Source organism: Protopterus annectens, chromosome 10.part0 (assembly GCF_019279795.1).
Source record: "Protopterus annectens isolate FY-2018-M chromosome 10.part0, PAN1.0, whole genome shotgun sequence".
NCBI classification, from domain to species: domain Eukaryota; kingdom Metazoa; phylum Chordata; order Ceratodontiformes; family Protopteridae; genus Protopterus; species Protopterus annectens.
The window spans coordinates 1554969471-1554994558 of NC_056744.1; positions in this window are offsets into that span (position 1 = coordinate 1554969471).

The window sequence follows — 25088 nt, forward strand, 5'->3', positions numbered from 1 at the left end:
AGTGCAGTCAGACCATGGGCAGGGTGAGTGCAGTCAGATGAGTGTAGTCAGACCATGGGCAGGGTGAGTGCAGTCAGACCATGGGCAGGGTGAGTGCAGTCAGATGAGTGCAGTCAGACCATGGGCAGGGTGAGTGCAGTCAGACCATGGGCAGGGTGAGTGCAGTCAGACCATGGGCAGGGTGAGTGCAGTCAGATGAGTGTAGTCAGACCATGGGCAGGGTGAGTGCAGTCAGACCATGGGCAGGGTGAGTGCAGTCAGATGAGTGTAGTCAGACCATGGGCAGGGTGAGTGCAGTCAGATGAGTGCAGTCAGACCATGGGCAGGGTGAGTGCAGTCAGATGAGTGCAGTCAGACCATGGGCAGGGTGAGTGCAGTCAGATGAGTGTAGTCAGACCATGGGCAGGGTGAGTGCAGTCAGATGAGTGTAGTCAGACCATGGGCAGGGTGAGTGCAGTCAGACCATGGGCAGGGTGAGTGCAGTCAGATGAGTGTAGTCAGACCATGGGCAGGGTGAGTGCAGTCAGACCATGGGCAGGGTGAGTGCAGTCAGATGAGTGCAGTCAGACCATGGGCAGGGTGAGTGCAGTCAGATGAGTGTAGTCAGACCATGGGCAGGGTGAGTGCAGTCAGACCATGGGACCATGGGCAGGGTGAGTGCAGTCAGATGAGTGTAGTCAGACCATGGGCAGGGTGAGTGCAGTCAGACCATGGGCAGGGTGAGTGCAGTCAGACCATGGGCAGGGTGAGTGCAGTCAGACCATGGGCAGGGTGAGTGCAGTCAGACCATGGGCAGGGTGAGTGCAGTCAGACCATGGGCAGGGTGAGTGCAGTCAGATGAGTGTAGTCAGACCATGGGCAGGGTGAGTGCAGTCAGACCATGGGCAGGGTGAGTGCAGTCAGATGAGTGCAGTCAGACCATGGGCAGGGTGAGTGCAGTCAGATGAGTGCAGTCAGACCATGGGCAGGGTGAGTGCAGTCAGATGAGTGCAGTCAGACCATGGGCAGGGTGAGTGCAGTCAGATGAGTGTAGTCAGACCATGGGCAGGGTGAGTGCAGTCAGACCATGGGCAGGGTGAGTGCAGTCAGATGAGTGTAGTCAGACCATGGGCAGGGTGAGTGCAGTCAGACCATGGGCAGGGTGAGTGCAGTCAGACCATGGGCAGGGTGAGTGCAGTCAGATGAGTGTAGTCAGACCATGGGCAGGGTGAGTGCAGTCAGATGAGTGCAGTCAGACCATGGGCAGGGTGAGTGCAGTCAGACCATGGGCAGGGTGAGTGCAGTCAGACCATGGGCAGGGTGAGTGCAGTCAGACCATGGCCAGGTGAGTGTAGTCAGACCATGGGCAGGGTGAGTGCAGTCAGATGAGTGTAGTCAGACCATGGGCAGGGTGAGTGCAGTCAGATGAGTGCAGTCAGACCATGGGCAGGGTGAGTGCAGTCAGACCATGGGCAGGGTGAGTGCAGTCAGATGAGTGTAGTCAGACCATGGGCAGGGTGAGTGCAGTCAGACCATGGGCAGGGTGAGTGCAGTCAGATGAGTGCAGTCAGACCATGGGCAGGGTGAGTGCAGTCAGACCATGGGCAGGGTGAGTGCAGTCAGATGAGTGCAGTCAGACCATGGGCAGGGTGAGTGCAGTCAGACCATGGGCAGGGTGAGTGCAGTCAGATGAGTGTAGTCAGACCATGGGCAGGGTGAGTGCAGTCAGATGAGTGTAGTCAGACCATGGGCAGGGTGAGTGCAGTCAGACCATGGGCAGGGTGAGTGCAGTCAGATGAGTGCAGTCAGACCATGGGCAGGGTGAGTGCAGTCAGACCATGGGCAGGGTGAGTGCAGTCAGATGAGTGTAGTCAGACCATGGGCAGGGTGAGTGCAGTCAGACCATGGGCAGGGTGAGTGCAGTCAGACCATGGGCAGGGTGAGTGCAGTCAGATGAGTGCAGTCAGACCATGGGCAGGGTGAGTGCAGTCAGATGAGTGCAGTCAGACCATGGGCAGGGTGAGTGTAGTCAGACCAAGGTCAGGGTGAGTGCAGTCAGATGAGTGTAGTCAGACCATGGGCAGGGTGAGTGCAGTCAGATGAGTCCTGACAGCTCATATTGTAGGTCTCTCACTCAGCACTTGAATGTATGGAAAAAAAGAACATTTGTGGATGATGCTGATAAAATGTTAAAAGCATATATTAAGTTTGCAACAACTAGTGCAGGTAGGGGAGCAGTTACATTATACAGTCTCAATATATAAAATAAAAACACATCAATATAAAAGTCAAAGTGAACTTTATTGTCATTCAGACCGCACAACAGTGCAACTGAAAGAAATTGCATTACTTTGAACTCAATGTGCATACAATATATACTTTTGTTTGTCTTTCGGCTTTCCAGTTAGAGGTCACCACAGCGGAACTACAGTCCGCTAATGATTGGCAGCTGGTTTTTATGGTGTTGAGTTGCCAGCCTGATGCCCAACCTTCAAGGCATGCCCATTCAACATGTCTTCAATGCCCACTGACCTGGGGAGAACATGCAGACTCCACACAAAAGGCACTCCCAACCCAAGCCGAGAATCGAACGGGAGAACCTCTTGCTGTAAGGCAACAATGCGACCGCTGCACCACCGCGGATGCATACTGATATTAAGATAACAATAACACATATACTAAAGCTAATCCAACAATTATGCAGTACAATAACAAATACAATGCCATGCACAAAGACTATTCCACTTACATGCCTTCGTCAGTACCCAAAATATTGCACAGATAATATATTGCACAGATCAAAATCAGACAGATTTCTAATTGCACGGAATGCTAACTTAGCATATTGCAGAGAATGTTAACTTGGCATCATTAATATTGCACATCGGGTATAAGATTGTATTTTCATAGAATTATTGCATATGTCTATGAATTACTTCAGCATTGTAATGCCAGACCTCCATGACTAGCATGGTGTATGTTATTACTGGAGTCAGAAGTATGATGGCTTGTTCAAAAAAGCTTATATTAAATCTGGTGGTTTTGCAATGTAAGCTACAGTATCTCCTGCCTGAAGACAAACACGAGAACAGACCATGGGCAGGGTGAGTGCAGTCAGACCATGGGCAGGGTGAGTGCAGTCAGACCATGGGCAGGGTGAGTGCAGTCAGATGAGTGCAGTCAGACCATGGGCAGGGTGAGTGCAGTCAGATGAGTGTAGTCAGACCATGGGCAGGGTGAGTGCAGTCAGACCATGGGCAGGGTGAGTGCAGTCAGATGAGTGTAGTCAGACCATGGGCAGGGTGAGTGCAGTCAGACCATGGGCAGGGTGAGTGCAGTCAGATGAGTGCAGTCAGACCATGGGCAGGGTGAGTGCAGTCAGATGAGTGCAGTCAGACCATGGGCAGGGTGAGTGCAGTCAGATGAGTGTAGTCAGACCATGGGCAGGGTGAGTGCAGTCAGACCATGGGCAGGGTGAGTGCAGTCAGACCATGGGCAGGGTGAGTGCAGTCAGACCATGGGCAGGGTGAGTGCAGTCAGATGAGTGTAGTCAGACCATGGGCAGGGTGAGTGCAGTCAGACCATGGGCAGGGTGAGTGCAGTCAGATGAGTGTAGTCAGACCATGGGCAGGGTGAGTGCAGTCAGACCATGGGCAGGGTGAGTGCAGTCAGATGAGTGCAGTCAGACCATGGGCAGGGTGAGTGCAGTCAGACCATGGGCAGGGTGAGTGCAGTCAGACCATGGGCAGGGTGAGTGCAGTCAGATGAGTGCAGTCAGACCATGGGCAGGGTGAGTGCAGTCAGATGAGTGCAGTCAGACCATGGGCAGGGTGAGTGCAGTCAGACCATGGGCAGGGTGAGTGCAGTCAGACCATGGGCAGGGTGAGTGCAGTCAGATGAGTGCAGTCAGACCATGGGCAGGGTGAGTGCAGTCAGATGAGTGCAGTCAGACCATGGGCAGGGTGAGTGCAGTCAGATGAGTGCAGTCAGACCATGGGCAGGGTGAGTGCAGTCAGACCATGGGCAGGGTGAGTGCAGTCAGACCATGGGCAGGGTGAGTGCAGTCAGACCATGGGCAGGGTGAGTGCAGTCAGACCATGGGCAGGGTGAGTGCAGTCAGACCATGGGCAGGGTGAGTGCAGTCAGATGAGTGTAGTCAGACCATGGGCAGGGTGAGTGCAGTCAGACCATGGGCAGGGTGAGTGCAGTCAGACCATGGGCAGGGTGAGTGCAGTCAGATGAGTGCAGTCAGACCATGGGCAGGGTGAGTGCAGTCAGACCATGGGCAGGGTGAGTGCAGTCAGACCATGGGCAGGGTGAGTGCAGTCAGACCATGGGCAGGGTGAGTGCAGTCAGATGAGTGCAGTCAGACCATGGGCAGGGTGAGTGCAGTCAGATGAGTGCAGTCAGACCATGGGCAGGGTGAGTGCAGTCAGATGGGTGCAGTCAGACCATGGGCAGGGTGAGTGCAGTCAGATGAGTGTAGTCAGACCATGGGCAGGGTGAGTGCAGTCAGGTGAGTGTAGTCAGACCATGGGCAGGGTGAGTGCAGTCAGATGAGTGCTGATAGACCATGGGCAGGGTGAGTGCAGTCAGACCATGGGCAGGGTGAGTGCAGTCAGACCATGGGCAGGGTGAGTGCAGTCAGACCATGGGCAGGGTGAGTGCAGTCAGATGAGTGCAGTCTGACCATGGGCAGGGTGAGTGCAGTCAGACCATGGGCAGGGTGAGTGCAGTCAGACCATGGGCAGGGTGAGTGCAGTCAGACCATGGGCAGGGTGAGTGCAGTCAGACCACGGGCAGGGTGAGTGCAGTCAGACCACGGGCAGGGTGAGTGCAGTCAGGCCACGGGCAGGGTGAGTGCAGTCAGGCCACGGACAGGGTGAGTGCAGTCAGGCCACGGACAGGGTGAGTGCAGTCAGACCATGGGCAGGGTGAGTGCAGTCAGACCATGGGCAGGGTGAGTGCAGTCAGACCATGGGCAGGGTGAGTGAAGTCAGACCATGGGCAGAGTGAGTGCAGTCAGACCATGGGCAGGGTGAGTGCAGTCAGACCATGGGCAGGGTGAGTGCAGTCAGACCATGGGCAGGGTGAGTGCAGTCAGACCATGGGCAGGGTGAGTGCAGTCAGACCATGGGCAGGGTGAGTGCAGTCAGACCATGGGCAGGGTGAGTGCAGTCAGACCATGGGCAGGGTGAGTGCAGTCAGACCATGGGCAGGGTGAGTGCAGTCAGACCATGGGCAGGGTGAGTGAAGTCAGACCATGGGCAGAGTGAGTGCAGTCAAACCATGGGCAGGGTGAGTGAAGTCAGACCATGGGCAGGGTGAGTGCAGTCAGACCATGGGCAGGGTGAGTGCAGTCAGATGAGTGCAGTCAGACCATGGGCAGGGTGAGTGCAGTCAGATGAGTGCAGTCAGACCATGGGCAGGGTGAGTGCAGTCACATGAGTGTAGTCAGACCATGGGCAGGGTGAGTGCAGTCAGACCATGGGCAGGATGAGTGCAGTCAGACCATGGGCAGGGTGAGTGCAGTCAGACCATGGGCAGGATTAGTGCAATCAGACCATGGGCAGGGTGAGTGCAGTCAGACCATGGGCTGGGAGAGTGCAGTCAGACCATGGGCTGGGAGAGTGCAGTCAGACCATGGGCAGGGTGAGTGCAGTCAGACCATGGGCAGGGTGAGTGCAGTCAGACCATGGGCAGGGTGAGTGCAGTCAGATCATGGGCAGGGTGAGTGCAGTCAGATCATGGGCAGGGTGAGTGCAGTCAGACCATGGGCAGGGTGAGTGCAGTCAGACCATGGGAAGGTGAGTGCAGTCAGACCATGGGCAGGATGAGTGCAGTCAGACCATGGGAAGGTGAGTGCAGTCAGACCATGGGCAGGGTGAGTGCAGTCAGACCATGGGCAGGGTGAGTGCAGTCAGATGAGTGTAGTCAGACTATGGGCAGGGTGAGTGCAGTCAGACCATGGGCAGGGTGAGTGCAGTCAGACCATGGGCAGGGTGAGTGCAGTCAGACCATGGGCAGGGTGAGTGCAGTCAGACCATGGGCAGGGTGAGTACAGTCTTTGACTATTTTCATGCTTCTGTTGAGGCACTGATCAGAGTGCAAGTCCTGAATAGATGCAATTGTGGACCTGATAATTCTCTCCTCCACTTTCACCACCATATGGAGAGATTTGCGATCTGAAACCATGTAGTTTCCATACCACACCAAGAGATTACTTGTCAGGATGCTTTCAATGGTTCCCCTGTAGAAGGTTGTGAGAACTGAAAGTGGTAGTTTTGCTCTCCTCAACCTTCTTAGAAAGTGTAGATGCTGTTGGGCCTTCTTGACAATGTGATTAGTGTTTATTGACCAAGACAAGTTTTCAGTGATATGCACCCCCAGAAACTTGGTGTTCGTTATCCTTTCCACTGTTTATTCTTTGATTGTGAGTGGAGAATGAACCTTGCATCTCTTCTTGAAGTCTACTATTATCTCCTTAGTTTTATTCACATTGAGAGCCAGGTTGTTGTTATCAAACCAGACAATCAATTGGTTCGCCTCCTCTCTGTAGGCTTTTTCATCACCATTGCTGATGAGATCCACCACTGTAGTATCATCTGCAAACTTAATAATGTGGTTTGTGTTGTACCTAGCGATGCATCATGTGTCAGCATGGTGAACAGCAAGGAACTCAGAACACACACTTGAGGTACTCCAGCGTTCAGTGTGATGCTCATCGAGGTGTTGTTGCCTACCAATACCTTTTGTAGTCAGTCAATAAAAAAGTCCAGAAAACAGTTGCATAAAGGAGTGCTAACACCCAGATGGACCAGTTTCTCAATCAGATGTTGGGGGATAACCGTGTTGAAGGCTGAGCTGAAGTCAATAAACAACATGTGGACATAGCAGTTTTTGTTCTCCAGATATGCCAAGGATAAGTGAAGTGCCAATGAGATTGCATCTGCCGTAGACCAATTGGATCTATAAGCAAATTTGATGGACAAAATTAATTTTGAAAGTCAATGAAGCATTAGATGAAGTAGCTACGCATGGTACACCTTTATATTCTGAAATGTTAGAAGCAGATGTGCACTTTCTTATGTCAGCTGAGCAGTCACCTGTATTAGCTTTATCTGCGATTCAGGTTACTAAAGAAAATCCATATATTTTGCAGCAATTGCACCAAAACCTTTACCATATATTCCAGTGGAATTATTGTAGAAGGTTAAACCACCTTTACCATATATTCCAGTGGAATTACTGTAGTTACTAAGGTTAAACCACCTTTACCATCTATTCTAGTGGAATTACTGTAATTACTTAGGTTAAACCATCAGGTACTAGTGACTAGGCTGAAATCCCACAGTTAGAAAGGTATTGTAAACAGGTAGTGGTGGAATGCTTGGTTTGGCAACAAACAGTGCTACCAGTCAAAAGTTGCAGCCTGTGCAGTTGGTCCAGGATAAGCCATACATTTTGACTTCTCTGGCATTTACCAGTAGCAAAGGTGGGTTAGATATGCATTTGAAGTAGTAAATATATTTTCAAAGTGGATAGAAGTTATTCCTTTGAAGAATTGCTGTGCTAAACCTACTGCAAAAGCGTTATAAAGTTCAGTATTTTCTCACTCAGGTTGGCTTTCTTCATTTGAGTCAGACAACGGTACTCATTTTGTTGGTCAGGTTTTACAAACCTTGTGCTCACTGCAGGGGATACAGCTGTAGATCCATGTGCCATATCACCCACACTCACCAGGCATTGTGGAATGAATGACTAGTATCCTGAAACAAAATTCCATAAGATTATTTTAGAAAGAGAAAGGGACTGGACCACAGATTTACTTTCTAGTTTGTTGTGAATATGAGCTAAACCAGGTACTGCTACTGACATTTCTCTGTTTGAACTAATGACTGGTCATTTTATGCCTCTGTGTTTTCCATTTTGAACCCATACTTTCTGAGCATGTCCAGGCAGCAACTATAAAGGACCAATAGCTGGTAAATTTGCAGGAGCTAATCAAGTACTTATAGCAGTTTACTACATTAGAAATAAATAAACCTGCCCCTGTGGATTCCAGTTTGGAATCTAAATTCCAAAATGTGGAGTTGATCAAGTTGAAAAATCTTAGGCAAGCTGGTCCATGATAAGCTAATTGGGACAGTTCCTATGCCATCATGGAAATATTTGGTCCAGCTGTACTTCAGGTCAAAATACTAGGAAAAAGCAGAGTCAGTATACATAAGCTAGACCACACAGATTAGTGTAAAATAATACACTGGAAAGATGTATTTTCCTAAAAATTGATACTGCATTTATTTTTTAGAACATAAATCAGAATGAAAATTTAAATAAACCCTTTTTGCAACTGTATAAATGAAGGATACAAGTTTCTGAGGCAGCTGAAAAAGGCAGTTCAATGCGATTGCATCTATTTGGAGGGCCAGTTTGAGACAAGAAGAGAAAAGCATCTGTTGCATCAAGGTATTTAACATGGACATTGTTTTGGACTGATAGTTTATTACTGGTTTTATTGATTATACTTTTGTTTACTGTTATTCGTTTTTTTATTTGTAGAGAAGAGACTCAGAGTGCTATTCAGAAGAAGGCCTGCTGGTACCTACAATTCAATACCTTTCTCACTTTTCAGTATGTTTACTCACAGTCTTTTTATGTATCAAATTGCTGGGTATGTTCATATCTGCCTACCAGTTATGAAGGTATTCCGATAACGGGAGTAGAATGAAAAGTGAAAATTTATAAATAATTAATATGAATGTCTGTTATTAAAACAGCAGATTTATGGAGACTAATTCTTGACTACTTCAAAAGTGTAAAAAGAGATGGAATTCAACAAACATATATTTATGATAACTGCCACAGGTAGATGAGGCATGTATTTGTTTTCAGTGAGAGAAAGAGAATAACAAATAAAATGACATAATGAGTACTTTTAAATGCACGCTAAGAGAAAACAGAATACGGGAGCACTCATTATATGGTGTAACAATTTTAACCTTACTAAAAAGAACAGGGCAAATTTTCTGGTCGAATTCCATTATCTAGCATGTATTCTTCAAACTAAAAAGGGAATACCACCTTATGAGAAGTATTACTATATCTGTAGGAAGAGAGCTTACAGATGGTTACCTGAGGGATAGTATGAATCCTGATATCTGGGATATGCAGTTTTTGCTATATGACAAACCTTATACTTTTCCTGTAGGGAAGGGAAGGAATTATAGAAAGAGGTGAGCAATTGTTTAGCCACCTGATAAAAATCATATATCATCATCATCATCTAGAACAGGCTGCTTTTAAAGGGTTAGTATATATGGATTCAGAAAATTTAATTATGTCATATCTGAAGAAGATATCTTTTCATAGTATAGGACACCAAAAGCAATATGGGATTTTAGGAAATTATTAAAGTTATTGGAGGTTCTTAGTAATGTTACTTTACACAGTATAAATAAGATTACAGTAGAATTTACAGTGATGAGGACAGTAGTTTTGTAGAACAGGATGGCACTTGATTTCACCTGGCTGCAAAAGGGGGAAGGTATGGGGTTGGTGGGATACAAATACTGTACACTCATTCCAAATAATAAAAATGAGATTACGTACCATTTGCATATACTTCTGAAAGTTGCAGATTGAATGAAAATGAAGCTAATAGTTCAACATGGGCATGGTTGACCAATCTGATTCTGAGTTGGGGGAGGCTTTTGAAATTATTTATGCTCCTGGCTGTAGCATTTATCATTTTGATTTTTGTTATACTTATGTGTAGTATACCTCTCAATCTCTTAGTGTTCTGAACAAAACTTAAAATAATGGGGGGACAAAGGCCACAAAATAGGGACAGAGAATAAATATTGCTCTTATAAACTTAGAAAGATGTTGGAATAATAGTATTTTTCTTAGTGTACATTTTCTAAAGGATGTGAAATCTGAAATTCAAATGTGTGCCATTATTTAGTGACTTTAATCCTCAGTGATTTGTCAGAAAAAAACACAAATTTTATGAGGAACAGACCATAAATATGAGGCAAAAATCTGGACATTCTGTGAAAATCTATGCAATTGAGAGGTATGATTTGTAGGGCCTTAATCGCAAGGATAATAAAGTGTAGGTATTAATAAATTGATGATTATCATGCAGTATATTCTTCAAGAGCCCATTCACATGTTGTGACATTTTTATGAGCCCGATAGCATGTTGTGATGTAAAAGTACAGTGGTGATATGAATTCCATGAGCCCAGGTGCATGATGGAATACAGTGAGTGAATGAGATATTTTTCCATGAACACATAGCATGCTGACACGTACTGTGTGAACGGTAACATTTAAATCAGAAAGTACACTTCTGCTTAATGTAATTTTCCTACAACTCTTGCCTATCTCACTCAGTTACTTTCTTAATGTTGATCTGAGGACTAGAATGATCAGATCAAGGAAATGTTGTTGAGCCTGTAAGGTAGGAGTCCTTTGACTATCTGATACAGCTCCAAATCAGATCTCCTTCTCTCTCTCCTGATTGATTGAGAATTCATGTTAATGATCATTTCATGGATTAGATGGAACTGTTAGAGGGAATTTATTTAGTAAAAGTGTTAGGATGAATTGATTCCAGTAGAATTATTTTATAGATTAGATTGCTACCTCTATATGAAATTAAAATAGGAAAGCATAATTATATTGTTAGGCTGCAAGATGAATGATGCATCATTAGATGAATAGAGCTTTGATAGAGATAATATTGTTAGGCAATCATCTGAATAAGGCTTTTTCCTAGAAGCAGCATTTTTTGAATAAGGCTTTTGTTACCAACAACATTATTAAGCTACATTATGAGTTTGGCTTTGTTAGGTTTGCAACTGTTGAAAGCACATGCATATATAAGGCATCTTGTAGAAATAGGGAAACACAGCTATTTTCTGTTTATTGAGCATGTTTGTCAGGGTGAACAGCCGGTGTAAGTCATGTGACTGTACAGTTCCACTTAAAAATATACAGAAAACTTCCAGAATCTTGATGGGGTTTGAACCTTCATCTACATGGAGAAAAAGTTTACTGGATGATGCAGCTGTCAATCAGTCGAAAGGTAGCTGTCATCTAGATGGGGAAAGGACTTTTACTGATCATGAAACTTTAAGGGACAGTTATTGTGAGATAGAATGCAAAACTTGATTGGATATGGAAGGAACAGGAGTCTGTACTTTGCAAATGGATAAAGTGTGTTTATTGGTTATATTGGGAAAGTTTGATAAAAATTTAGGAAAGTATTGGAGTACACTCTAGCCAGATAGAGAATGCTGACAATTGCATCATTTTATGTATATGTCTTGTTATGATTAAGATTCACTTTTTTATTCTCAACAAAGCTATTACTTTCTGTTTGTCAATAAAGCTGCCAAAACATGCCTTTGGTCTCTGGCAGGTGATTCTTTTGAACATTTACATTGGGATTAACTCCTGTACATCTGGAAAAAGGAGGATACAGATGGCTGAAATCTGACACCAGTAGCAGACAGGGTCTTAGCATTTTTGTCCAAATTTTCTAGGTGTCCCATAAGATTAGGACCAAAAATACAAGGGTTCTGCAAAGAAGAGTTCATAAATGTTGCCATGGTGACCTCAGTGAAATCTCTAAACCTAAGCCACTAGTGCCAACAGCTAGTCTTTCCTGATCCTGTATCACTCACCAAACCTTCTTAGGTATGTACTGTCATCATAAGGTTTGAAACAGTGGCCAGTCACAGCAATCATTTGCCTTTGACTGATCCATCAAGAAAGTCCACTTTTGATTGATGCATTTCATCCATCGGACTTTGTTGGAAGCTGAATATATAAGCTAGGTAGGTTGGTGCTTTCATAGAAGTAACTGGAGGATGTGTAAATCCATTCCTCAAAGTGGTCCATTGCCCAGGATTCCTTATCTGAGGGATTGATCACAAGGTGGTAGCCTTTATGAAGTCAGCTGCTGCAACTAAGGTAACTGGGTTGTGAGTCTCTGATCAAAAGTCCTATTTTCTTGGCGGACAGAGATATGATCAACTTTCGTAAGCACTGGTGCTACTATAACAAGGTTTCCCCATGCTTCACTGATGGCGTGCTTTAGCATGTTCACCGATGGAGAAGATCGCTGATTGTTGGGTGAATTGAAATGCCTTCTGCAGTGTCCTTCAGAGTGAAAACATGGGGCCAGTGGATCATCTCTCTCTCTCTTTGCTCTTCACCATTTTAAAATCTGGGCTGTGAGATTCTGCAGAGGTGTTAGTATGCTTCCTTTTGCATGTAACTTTTTTCAGCATCTTTGGGGAGAAAGGACAAAAAGGAGAAACACATGTATTTAGGGAGTGGGCTCATAGACAAATGTTGCAATAGGTATTTATGCCTTTATCCTGCTGTATAACAGACTGCAAAGCCAAGGTCTGAGTAAAGGACTTAGCTGTGGAGATGAACGTTAATATCAAGTCAGCAAAGTACATGGGAGACATTCAATGCAAAACTGTTTGTGGGTTCGGCATTGTGCCAGACACTGGCATGCCAACAAGAGCATCAGTGCCAAATGGTCCAGCATCAGCTCTGGCACCAAAGGTTCAGACCTAACCATCAGCATTCAGAATTCCAATGACTCTGGCAACAACACAGCCAAAAATATCAATGTTAATGGCAGACTCAATTGCAAAGTTATATACACCAAGGCATACAACCACTAACAAAGGTATCATAGACACTGACTCCAGCATTAACATGTACACTGCAATGATCAATGTTGTCAACCTCAAAATCATTGGTGAGGACAAATTAGTTACTGAAGGCAGCCTTGAGGATCAGGAGACTACAGATCTGAGCCACACCTACAACTAAAAGAACCATTTAGGGAAGAGACAGTTTTGAGACATTTCTTAGCTTTCAACAGGGAATGCACAAACCTGTCATAATTAAACTGTACATAGACAGTAGCAGGATGATAGTCCTTGTGAAATAAGTAATCAGCTCAAAATTTGGCAAACTTCTTTGTCAGCCAAGCTGATTAGACTCTGAAACTTACATAACTGTCCAAGAGAAAACCTGTAGTCAACCACTTAAAACTATTTTCAGAACACCATCATCCATTTTGTCTAAGGCAGACTGAGATACTAGAGAGGACAGCTATGTCTGAAGCCTGGGTATTATAGGGCTAAAACTTCTTGGGATATGTGCTACTAGAAGAAGTTGATTTCAAGGACTCTAGCTTCCAGAGCATAGATTGTACCAGTTGACTTTGACCTAGCAATGACTTTTCAAACACTTAAAGCCCCACGTGTTTTTTTTTTTTCTTTCTTTCTTTGTCTTTAAATAAACAAAACATTTGTCAAACAAGTAGGAAAAGCTCAACATCAAAGAAGCAACAATATCAACAGTTTCTAACAAACTAATGAAATCTAAAAACATGCTTTTGTTAAACCTTGGTGAAAGTACCGGCAAGTAAAAAGGCCCAACAGGGCAAAAGGCAGAAACGTTGACATGTTTTCAGTAAATCCAAAAAAGTTTAAAGAAAAAAAAACACATATGCAAGTTAACTGCAAAAAACACTGACAAAAAGGCAGCTGATCATAAAATGTATGATAATTTTTGCAATAAATGTTCAAAATTAGATATCCTTGGGGCCATTTGCTTATGTATTTATTTATTAATTTAAACTTTGCTGAGCAGGTTAATCCTGTAAGGTCAATAGCCTCTTTTCAGGGGAGACTTGAGGTGGTATTCATAGCCAATAGGGGAAAATGTAGACAGGACATCAAGAATTTTCCCTACTCTTTTTGATTAAGTGTCATCGGATCTTTTACATTTAGCTGTGGTGCCACCAACTCAGGCAGAGAGAGCCTCAGTTTACGGTCTCATCTGAAAGATGCAGATGTGCAATGCCTGGACTGGCAAAAGAGATCTGGAAAGGAATGCTACAGTATTGCAGTCTGGGATGGGTAGCGGCCAAGGTAGCACAGGGAACGTTTTGCCTGCTAAGCTGCCTTGATTCCTGCTATTACTCATGAATGAACTTTTTTATCTAAATTCTCCCTTATCACCATTATGAAATCATCTACATAACTAAAAACACAAAAGGAACTTCCACACCTTCTATCATACATTATTTCTGCCCTTACGTTCTTTTCTTCATTTTTGTAACTGCAGTATTAATAACTTAATAAAATCAGACTAAGGGAGTATCTCTAATTTCTTTACTCACACTTAATAAAATCAGACTAAGGGAGTATCTCTAATTTCTTTACTCACAGAAAGGTTTCTTCCCACCATTCATTCAGCAGTGGCTTCACCCATATATTTTCATATTTAATTAATTTGCTAAATTTCCGTAAAAATAATTCTCCAAAACCCGAAACACCAAGCCCATGTTTGTATTTTCAAAAACCCTTTTAATATGACATATCACCATTCTACCTTGATATTCCTTCCCATTGTCTTTCATTATATCCCTAGCTAGCATCCATAAATCCTTTTTATTCCTAGCTTTACAGACCTCAAACATTTCATCTTCTGTCAGTTTCTGCACCAGTATTCCTATACAGACTTGTGAAACTTTTAGTAATATGTTATTGTGTAATACAAAAGGTCAGTAATTAGTAATTACCTCACCATTGCCCTGTACTGTGTATCTAGCCTGTGTTTAGTGAAGGTGTGAAATACAGAATATGTGGCAACTTCTAAAATATAATATACAGAAACATTTATGAAATGTTACTAATATTATTGCTACCCTAGCAGAATCTGCTGTTACCTCTTGTAAAGGTTTATTATATGTATCATAAAATACAATACAACAAGCTACATATTTTAACAATATCTACTTTTTAACTGCTAGCATACCTCTCAACCTCTTAGAGCAAAAAATCTGGACAAAAAGCCTAAAATGATGGGGGGACAAATAGGGACAGATTTTAAATATTGCTCTTACAAACTTAGACGTTGATAGAATAATAGGTTTTGCATTAGCATGAATTTTTGTGGAGTCTTAAACTCAAATATTTGTCATTATTTAATGACTACAATCCTCAGCTATTTGCTAGAAAGGTACAGATTTTAGGAGGAACACACCAAAAATATGAGGCATAAATCTGGATATTCTGCGAAAATCTGTACAATTGAGAGGTATGACTGGTAGGACTGTTTTTTTTTGTCTTTCTTGAATCAAACAAAAAGCTAAAGCTGATCAGTCTTTATGATATCTTGTCCTCCTCCTGAATAGCATTTGGGCTACATAAGAGATGCAAGAGGTCTTCCCTGTCATTTTGGTGGTTTACATAAAAGTCTGGTAGTTGAACAGAGTGGTCTGGGTTGAAAGATGCTGTTGAGACTATCTTTGGTATGAAACAAGGATTGTGCTTTTACGAAACTCTTTAAATAATAGAAAATCAAGTAAGGTGATTTGCACAATAATTCTCATACTTGGTATAACAGATACTAATAAAATAATTTTCTGTAAATGTATTTTAGCTTTGCAAACTCTCCAGGTTGAAAATAGGGTAAAGTGAGTTTCTTCGACAGAAAGTTTAAATTCCTTTGGAGAAAATTTGTCTTTTTGGTGGTCTTAAAGTTTTTACAGGTGGATGCACTGCAACCTGTGGAAAAGTTAGTAAACAAGCAGATATTGCAGATACTTGCACTTTAATGCATGAATATGCTATGCAGGAACCAAATAAATAATTTAATTTGTCCAATAATTCTGGAAGGGGATAATGCAGAGGATCCATATCTTATAGCACAATATAAATGAACAAACAACAAAATCTCTTCCTTTTCTGAATGTAAATCCTTCAGTTTTGTTGCATATCCTTAATTCATCAGTGCTTGTATCACAAACGTTTTTCAATAACAACTTGTATGTCATGAGCTCAGTTACATTTATACACAAAATACATGTACTCAAGCTTATAACAATATGAAGAAATGTAACAAAGAAAGAAATATGAGAGAATTTCACTCCAATACCCCCCTTAATTCATTATTTTTAGTTGTAGGTCACTGCACATTAGAAAAATATCACTCACTGATACACAACATAAAACCTGTCCTATTTCACCAGCGGTGTGTGAGATCTCGTAACACACTGAGCATTAACATACTGAATGTCAGGGAGAATGATGCAACAGGTAATGCACTCACCGTTAGAGCAGAAATTTGTGGGTTCTATTCCCACACCAGGCAGACTGATTGCTGACAGTGTGGTGCAACATAAGTGGGGGCACTGTACTCTTGAACGTGTCTTTCTTCAGATAAAATGTAGGGGTCCTTTATAATCAGAAAATTCTTATTTACAAAATATTTACATATTTACAATGGCATATATACAAATATATAAATATACAAATCTGTTTACATGTATTCATAATTTCCTTTACAATCATGCTAAATTTTCATCCCTATTAGACCCGCACTCCTTTTTCCATAACCACCATCAGGTTTTACTTAATATTGTTGCTAAAATCCATTTACCATTAAAAATAATCTCATTTATTCTTTCATTCCATACAACCGATATAACAAAGTATTTTCTTTACTATTCTTTTAACATATTCTTTACTTCTATTCTTATAATATCCATATTTAATCATATCCATGTGAATTTTATCCACTTCTTTAATATCTTCAAAAAAACTTCTTTACATAGTTTTCCCCATAACTTTTTTACTCTTTTACAGTTTAAGAGCACATGTTTCATTGTTTCTTCTTCTTGACAATGTAAACATACTCTATCATTTTTCATTTTATATGGCATATTTCTTTTTACTGGCAATTTATTTATTATCAGTGTCCACAAAAATCTTAAACTTTACTTTCTGATTGCACCATTTGCTTTTCATTTTATAGCTTTCATTTTTTCATCTGTTTTTTACTTACACCATTCTTCATAACTTTTTTACTCTTTTACAGTTTAAGAGCACATGTTTCATTGTTTCTTCTTCTTGACAATGTAAACATACTCTATCATTTTTCATTTTATATGGCATATTTCTTTTTACTGGCAATTTATTTATTATCAGTGTCCACAAAAATCTTGAACTTTACTTTCTGATTGCACCATTTGCTTTTCATTTTATAGCTTTCATTTTTACATCTGTTAGATTTTCCCATTGTTTTACATAGCAATGTTTTATCATTACATCCTTATACCATATTTGTATCTTTTTTCTATTTTTTTCTATATTATCAATTTTTATTTTCCACAAAAATATTTTTTCTTGATAACATTTTATTTAATTTATACACTCTTTTTCTCTTTTACTCTCTTTTACCATACCCCCAAATGTATCATATTTATATTCATACAGTTTTACTACTAATCTGTCATCTTTTTCATTTATCCACTTTTAACACTTTGTACAAATTTAATGAAGCAGTGTATACAGCTGGGTTAATTAACCCTAAACCACATTCTTCTGTATTTATATACAAAACTCCTCTTTTTACTGGGTTTAATGTAGAACTCCATATAAATGAAAAAATATCTGCAATAATTCCTTTTCAAATACTGTTGGCAACATAAATACACCTGCTAAGCATGCTATTTTTCCCATCAGTACTGAATTTATCAAATCAGCCTTTTTTCTGAATGATAATTTATATTTTCCAGAAAAGACGTTTACTTTATTTATTCTATTGTTTTTCCCCATTGAATTCTACTTAGATTTTTATTCCCAAATTTTATATCTACCACAGAAATTTCATTCATTGTGAAATATATACCGCCGATCTTTACATCATCTAAATCTTTACTTTTCTCTGTATTTAAAGCCATCTACCTCTAGACACTCATTTGGACAAACCATTACTTATTTTATCCAAATTTTGTTTTTTTGCAATTGTTATCTTCATATGTTAACAGAACTGGAATTCTAAATCCTTCAGCTGTTATATACACTGCCTCCTTCATTTTGTAATTTACTTTTTATTATAGGGCTTATTTTTTATTTTTCTGATGACCTATTACAAATCCACATTTGTCAACTGTTCTTTGTGCTGAATATTATCTTCTGTTAATTTCCATTATGGCTTGGATGTATGTAGTTATGTATTCATATGAATATTACTTGTATGTAACTTTGTTATTGTTATTATTTATTGTTATTTTTGTGTGGGTGGAGCTTTTCTCCTCATGTCTCCAATGAAAATGTGGCACCAGCCCAGTTTGACTAACCCAGTTAACAAAAGACAAATAAACAAATACATATTTCATATACTATCACATTCATAACTAATGCAAAGAGTATACAACTCATTGGACAATGGACACCCCTGTCTTACACCACTCTTCATATCTACCTCTTGGTTTAACCAGGCATGTAGAAGTATTTTTACTTTATTATTACTTTATGCTGGCATGCATAATTTTCTGATTTTCTCACTTATATTATATTGTTTCATTATTGCCCATAAGATTTTATTTCCCATTGTGTCAAACACCTTATTAAGGTCTCCAGTCATGATTCTCACTTATTCTTTTCTGTTCATATCATCCAGAGTTTTTCTGTCATTAATAATTCTTGACATCCTTTCCCCTTTATACTATATATGCTATCTTCCATAATATGTTCCATTTTAGTTTCAAATATCTTTTGTATTATTTTCATAAAGGTCTTATAATCATTATTATTCAATACTATTGGTCTCCATTTTTTTCATTCTCTTCTCTCTTCCTTCTTCCATACTTCCATATGAATTTAAGTATTCCACTACATAATTCTTTATACAAAAAACTTAATTTAACCATTCATTCAAAATCTGTAATATATATATATATATATCTTTTTTTTTTTTTTTGCCAATCCCTTAAATTGTTTACATTTCATACCCTATTCCATCTGGGCCTGTAATTGAATCTATATTTACTTATCCTAATACTTTATCCAACTCATTTAAAAAAATCTCATTTCCAACGTAACTCTTTTTCCGTTAACTTTTTTGCTTTCCATGTTTTCTCGCTGTGATCTTTTTTCTTTAAACATTATTGTACATATTGTACTACACTGGTTCATAGTGTTTTCTTGAGTTCTTTCTGCTTCTTTTTACATTTTCTTTTCTTATTTCTCTTATTACACTACCATCGTGCTTTACTAATCTGCTTAAGTAACTAGATACTTCTCTTTTTCCTTTTAAAATATCTTTACTTATATAATAATTCTTATATTCTTTCTTGATTTATTTCATATAATTCTTTTTCTTTGTACTTTCATCTTCATTATAGATTCTTCTATATTTTCGCACATCATATTACCACTAGAAAAGAAATTCACTCTGGTCTCTGTAAACTCTGCTCTGCCTTATTAGACTTTTTTTCCTGGGAGTCTGGACACTACATAAGCAATTCTGCTACCCCCCATCTCTAAACTACAAGCTGCCGCCCTGGATGATTTTAAACACTTGGGACTCAAACAACTAAGTTCACCTGCAAGCTCTCTACAAACCTGGAATAATACTTTATACATAAGAAATTCTGCTACCCCCCCACCCATCCGTAAACTACAAGCTGCGCCCCTGGATGATTTTAAACACTTGGGACTCAAAATTCACCTGTAAGCTCTCTGCAAACCTGCCATAACAGTTTATACATAAGAAAGTGTGTATAAATGTTTTTTTCCCTTTAATTGGCTTTTCAATATGCATTGTTGTTTGGCTTGAATAGTTGTGCTTAATATAATGTGTTTGCAATACTTGCAATCTGTGCAGTGGGCATAGCCCCTATCCCCCTCCCACCTTAATTTTCTTAAGAATTGTACTTGTAGCAGTTTCTGATTCCACTGTGCTTAAAGAAGGTTTAACAAATGCCTTTGAGATGATTTTCTTTATAAACTGTAAATGTACCTTTGTATAACTTCCTACTTTTCCCAGTACTTAACTGATCCTTTTCCAGTATCTTAAATAGATTGGTTGTAGCCTCACTGATATTTTTTTCTTTCTTTTTTTTTTCTGAGTACTTACCTGCTGGTTTTTGTTCTCTGGGGTGTCATCCCACTTTGTTTGCTCTGCGGGCTCACTTTGCTCCCCTACCCTGACCCCTAATTCCTCCCACCCCTCTACCTCTACATTTACAGCTGTCCACACCACACCCCTTCCTCTACCAGCTCCACCCCATCATCCCCTTCCTGTATTAGCTTCCCCCTCCTCACCCATACACACCATCTGTCAGGATATTTCTGTTATCACACTAGCATTATATCTGCATACTCTGCCCCTTCATTCATTTCTACAAACTTTATTACTCTAATCAAATCATCCACTTTAATTTGTCTGATTACCTCTCTAATAATCCCTAATCTAAAATAGTTCTCCTTTCACTCATGCTCTTCTGCTACTCTTCACTGTCATCATATCTGGTCCCTATCCAACCTGTTCTAAGCTCTCCAACAGACACTACCTCTTACACCAATAACACAGATCACTACTCCCTACCCATGACTGCTCATCTCTTTCACACAGTCATTATTCTGTTATTTAACCCAAACTGTTTCAGACGCAGCTGTACTGGTTTAATATTACACATACTAACAGTTTAACCAAAATGAAATCCTGTGTTTACTATATAATCTTGAAAGTCCTCCTGTTCTGTGGTGACATCCAGCCTAACCCTGGTCCCTACACCTCACAATCCACATCTTCAACTCATATTCCAAGTACACAAAATATGCTAGCATGCGCAACAAAATGTCTGAGTTGCATGTTTGGATGACTGCACAATCTCCTGATATTCTAGCAATCACTGAAACCTGGCTTAAACCACACATAAAGGACACCAAAGTACTCATCCAGACTTTAATATGTTCAGGACTGACCAACTTAAAAGAAAAGGAGGTGGTGTTGCAATAATATATCCTGCTTCTATTTCCCTAACCCCTAACAACCAATCCATACCCTGCTTTGACAAAGCCGAACTATTGATCACCTACCTTAAATTAAACAATAATAAAAGTCTCTGCATTATAGCTTTATACATAACCCCTGGCAATAACCTATCAACTCTGGAAAGTATCTTATCTTGGGTATCACAAAACATCTCTCTAGAAACAGTAATATTAGGTGATGTCAACATTGACTGGCAGAATCTTAACATATAGTTTCCCACAGATAGCATAAACCTATTTGGATTTTCTCAACTAATTACTCAACCAACCTTTACCAGTGCCGCAAACCAAAATGGACCAATAATTGATTGGATTTTGGTCTCCCATCCAATCAATTTCTCTCAGTCCAAAACACTTCCAGCATCTATTAGTGATCATCACCCTATCTGTACAACTAAACTTGTTTCACATTCATGTAGACTACACACCTACAAGACGGTATGAAACCTGTTCAACTCTGACCAGAAGGCCTTTATAAACTGACTAAACTTGATCAATTGGTCTTTCCTTAATTACTTACCACTAGATGATGCAGTTGAACATTTTAATTCTACATTCCTAAACAGTTTAGCTCTCACCAGAAGGAAAAGAGTCAAAACCAGCTATACTCCTTGGCTTTCTGTCTATGCCAGATCACTCATACAAAGAGACAAGGCTTGGACAACTTATCTAAAACATGAGACTCTCAGTAATTTACAGCGTTTCAGAGCAATGTGTAACCTTGTAAAAAAAACAGGTTAATTTAGAAAAAAAAAACAGTTCAATGCAAAGCCACAAGATAAACACAAATCCAGTACCAAAAACCTTCTAGCACACTATCAAAAAATCCTAAACCCAGAAAGTCAGTCTTCCTCCAACCATCCTGTGTTAGTGCCTCCCCTGACATAGCAACTCAATTTAACTCTTACTTCATTGATAGTATAGCTTCTATCACTAACAAATTCCCTCCATCTCCCTCTACTGTCTCTCAGCCTCCTATTACCTATCACTTCACATTTTCCCTTCAACCATTTCCTACTTCCTTTATCAAATCTCTCCAGTGCAAGCCCAGGCCATGTTCCCCCTTTACAGACAATCTTCCTAACAAATTTCTAAAAATGTCTGCTAACTCAATTGCCTACCCTGTCTCAATAATCATTAATGGATCCAGCAAGGAGTCTTATGTCCCCTCCCTGTGGAAAACAAATCCTTCATCCTTCCTCTCCACAAAGGTGGTACATGATAGAACCCACACTGTAAAAGTAGCTGACTCCAAATCCAGCTACAAACAAGTGGAGTACCTCAGGGTTCAGTCCTGGGACCACTCTTGTTTGGCATCTACTTCTCTGAAGTACAGGCCAACACTAAGGGACTCTGGATAACAAAGTTTGCAGATGACTGCAAACTGGGAGCCATTATTGAATCCCCAAATGATGTGGATACTCTACAAAAGGGCCTTACAGAAACAGATGCTTGGTGCCTGAGCCATGGGCTCATGCTCAATGCCAAGAAATGTATAGTTATCCCCTTTGGGAAAAAACATGTATCCATGAATTACCATATAGGTGGCAGTACACTAAACACCAAAAGTTTGATAAGAGACTTAGGGACACAGGTGGACAGTGGTCTCACCTTCGATAACCACATCGCCACAACAGTCAGGAAATCCCTCTATGTGGCACACCTCATCACTAAGAGCTTTTCATCCAGAAAAAAGGAGGTCATTGTCCCACTGTACTCATCCCTCATTAGACCCATTATAGAATACAATGCCCCGTTTGGTATGTACCTCTCAAGACATCTGCAACAACTGAAAAGGCCACAGAAATACCTCACTAAAAGAATCACAGGCCTAAAGCAGATGCCCTACACTGACTGCCTTAAAAAACTCCAGCTACACTCTGTCTACTCAGAGACGATCTTTGCTTAACATACAAGGCCATGTCAAACCCAGAGCTGTTGGACATGCTACACTTAAAGAAATCCAAATCCCTCAGAGCCACACACTCCAGGGATCTAAACCTTGTCATCACAATAAACAAAACATGCTGGAGGGATAGGTTCCTGACCCAGAGACTCCCCATACTCTGGAATAGATTGCCCATACATGTCAAGCAGAGTGCCTCTTTGGTCCTCTTCAAAATGAACCTTGACGATTGGATGGGAGAAAGGAAATTCACCCCGGGGATCACGTCAGTCGCCCTGCTAGACAGGGGTCCAGGGAAGTAAATAGTGTGGGAAGAAATAGCCAGGGAATTGTTATGGCTAGGCTTGTATAGGCCCTAGGGCTGATAGCCTAATACCAACCTATGAACTATATTGCCATTCTTTCACCACTATCAAAAAGTCTAGAAAAATGTATCCATAAGCAACTTCTTCAATACCTCCTTGACAATAATCTTCTGTCACCCACCCAATATGAATTCAGACCAGCTCACAGCACTATCACTGCTCTACTATCCTTTACTGGCACTATCAACAAAGCTTGTGATTTAGGAAACTTTGTCTTTTCTCTGTTCTTAGATCTATCCAAAGCCTTTGATACTGTCACCCACCCCCAACTGTTATCCCAGCTATCTCTTCTAGGCTTGACCAAAACATCCTTACAATGGTTCACTAGTTATCTCCCTAACAGTTATCAATCTGTCAAATCGAACTCTAACATCTCTCCTTACTTATCTGTTAGCATTGGGGTACCCCAAGGCTCAATACTAGGTCCACTTCTCTTCAACATTTTTATTAACCATCTTAATACTGCCAGCAAACAAGCCACCCTAATTCAATATGCTGATGACTCTACATTAATCTGCTCTGCCAGGACTCTCTCTCATCTACAGAGTTTAACACAAGAAACATTTAATTCCATTGAATCTTGGCTCACCAACAACCATTTACTACTTAATTCCAAAAAAAACAACACTTCAACTATTTTTACCAAATCACTTTTTTCTAGATGCCTCTAACTTTGCTATTACCTCTCATAACAATACTTTAATTAATGTGGTGTCACATACAAAACTGTAAGGTGTAACTATTGACAACAATCTTAAGTCTGACCTACATATCAGCAACATCATAAAAAAATTGAGCATGATGTATAGGGCTAAGAAATTCATTTCCAACTCCACAAGAATAACCCTCACCATCACCCATCTCTTACCCTCCCCTTCTATATGCTTCACCTATCCTAACCAATCAATCAATGGATATGAGTGCATACATACACACAAGTGAGGTAGTGGGTGTATGAGTATGAGTGAGCGAGGGTGACTTGGTGATAGAGACAGATGAGTGAATTCAAGCCTAAGCGAGTGCCATATGCATTCACACACATATACATGTGCACACATACTTGTGTATATGGCCCTGTATATTGGTGTGCGTATGTAAGGGGAAAGGAGATGGGGGGTGTGTGTGTGTGTGTGTGTGTGTGTGTGTGTGTTTGGAGTGGGGTGGGCGAGTACAATTGAGTGAAAGAGATTGTTTGTAGGGGATTGTGTGTACATACACAGAAATATATATATTATATATATATATATTTAATGCATTTCAACATAGTGTATGATTTTTGTACCCTAAATAAGGTTTTTGATTTCTTGCAAAAAAGTTTGAAGTATTTTACAAGTTAAATTTTTTTAAAAAAAGCTTATTACAGATTTTAAAGAACATTGTTACTGATTAATCATTGTTTAATCAATTCAATTATGATATCACTTCCTGCATAGAGTTTTAAAAGACATGAGAAGCAGAGGGCTCATGTCTTTTCTGAAGAAGTTCACGCTCTAATAAAGTGGATGAAAGCGCTAAGAACATTTTGCCTTTATTGTGGTCATCGATCAATTTGCTTTTTTGTTTTCAAGTTTTTGCAATGTTATAATAAAGTAGCTAAATTTGCCACAGGGCAGACCCACTACTCTCACCATTGCTACTCTCACCATTGCTCTGCTCTCAAGTCCCTAAACTGGCCCAAACTACCCCACCTTCTCACCTTTAATCAATTAACATTAGCTCACAAGTTGCTGTTCAACTCCTCATTTTCACAAACTACATCATCACTACTACAACACTATATCCATCTCATGCCCGAAGCTCCCATCACAGGTATCTACTATTGATTTTCAAACATCTAATGGGATTAGTCTGTACTCTCACTGTGTTTCCAAATCATGGAATAGCATTCCAGAAGTAATCAGACTTATACCCCACTACTATTCTTTCAAGTCTAGGCTCAAAAGAACAT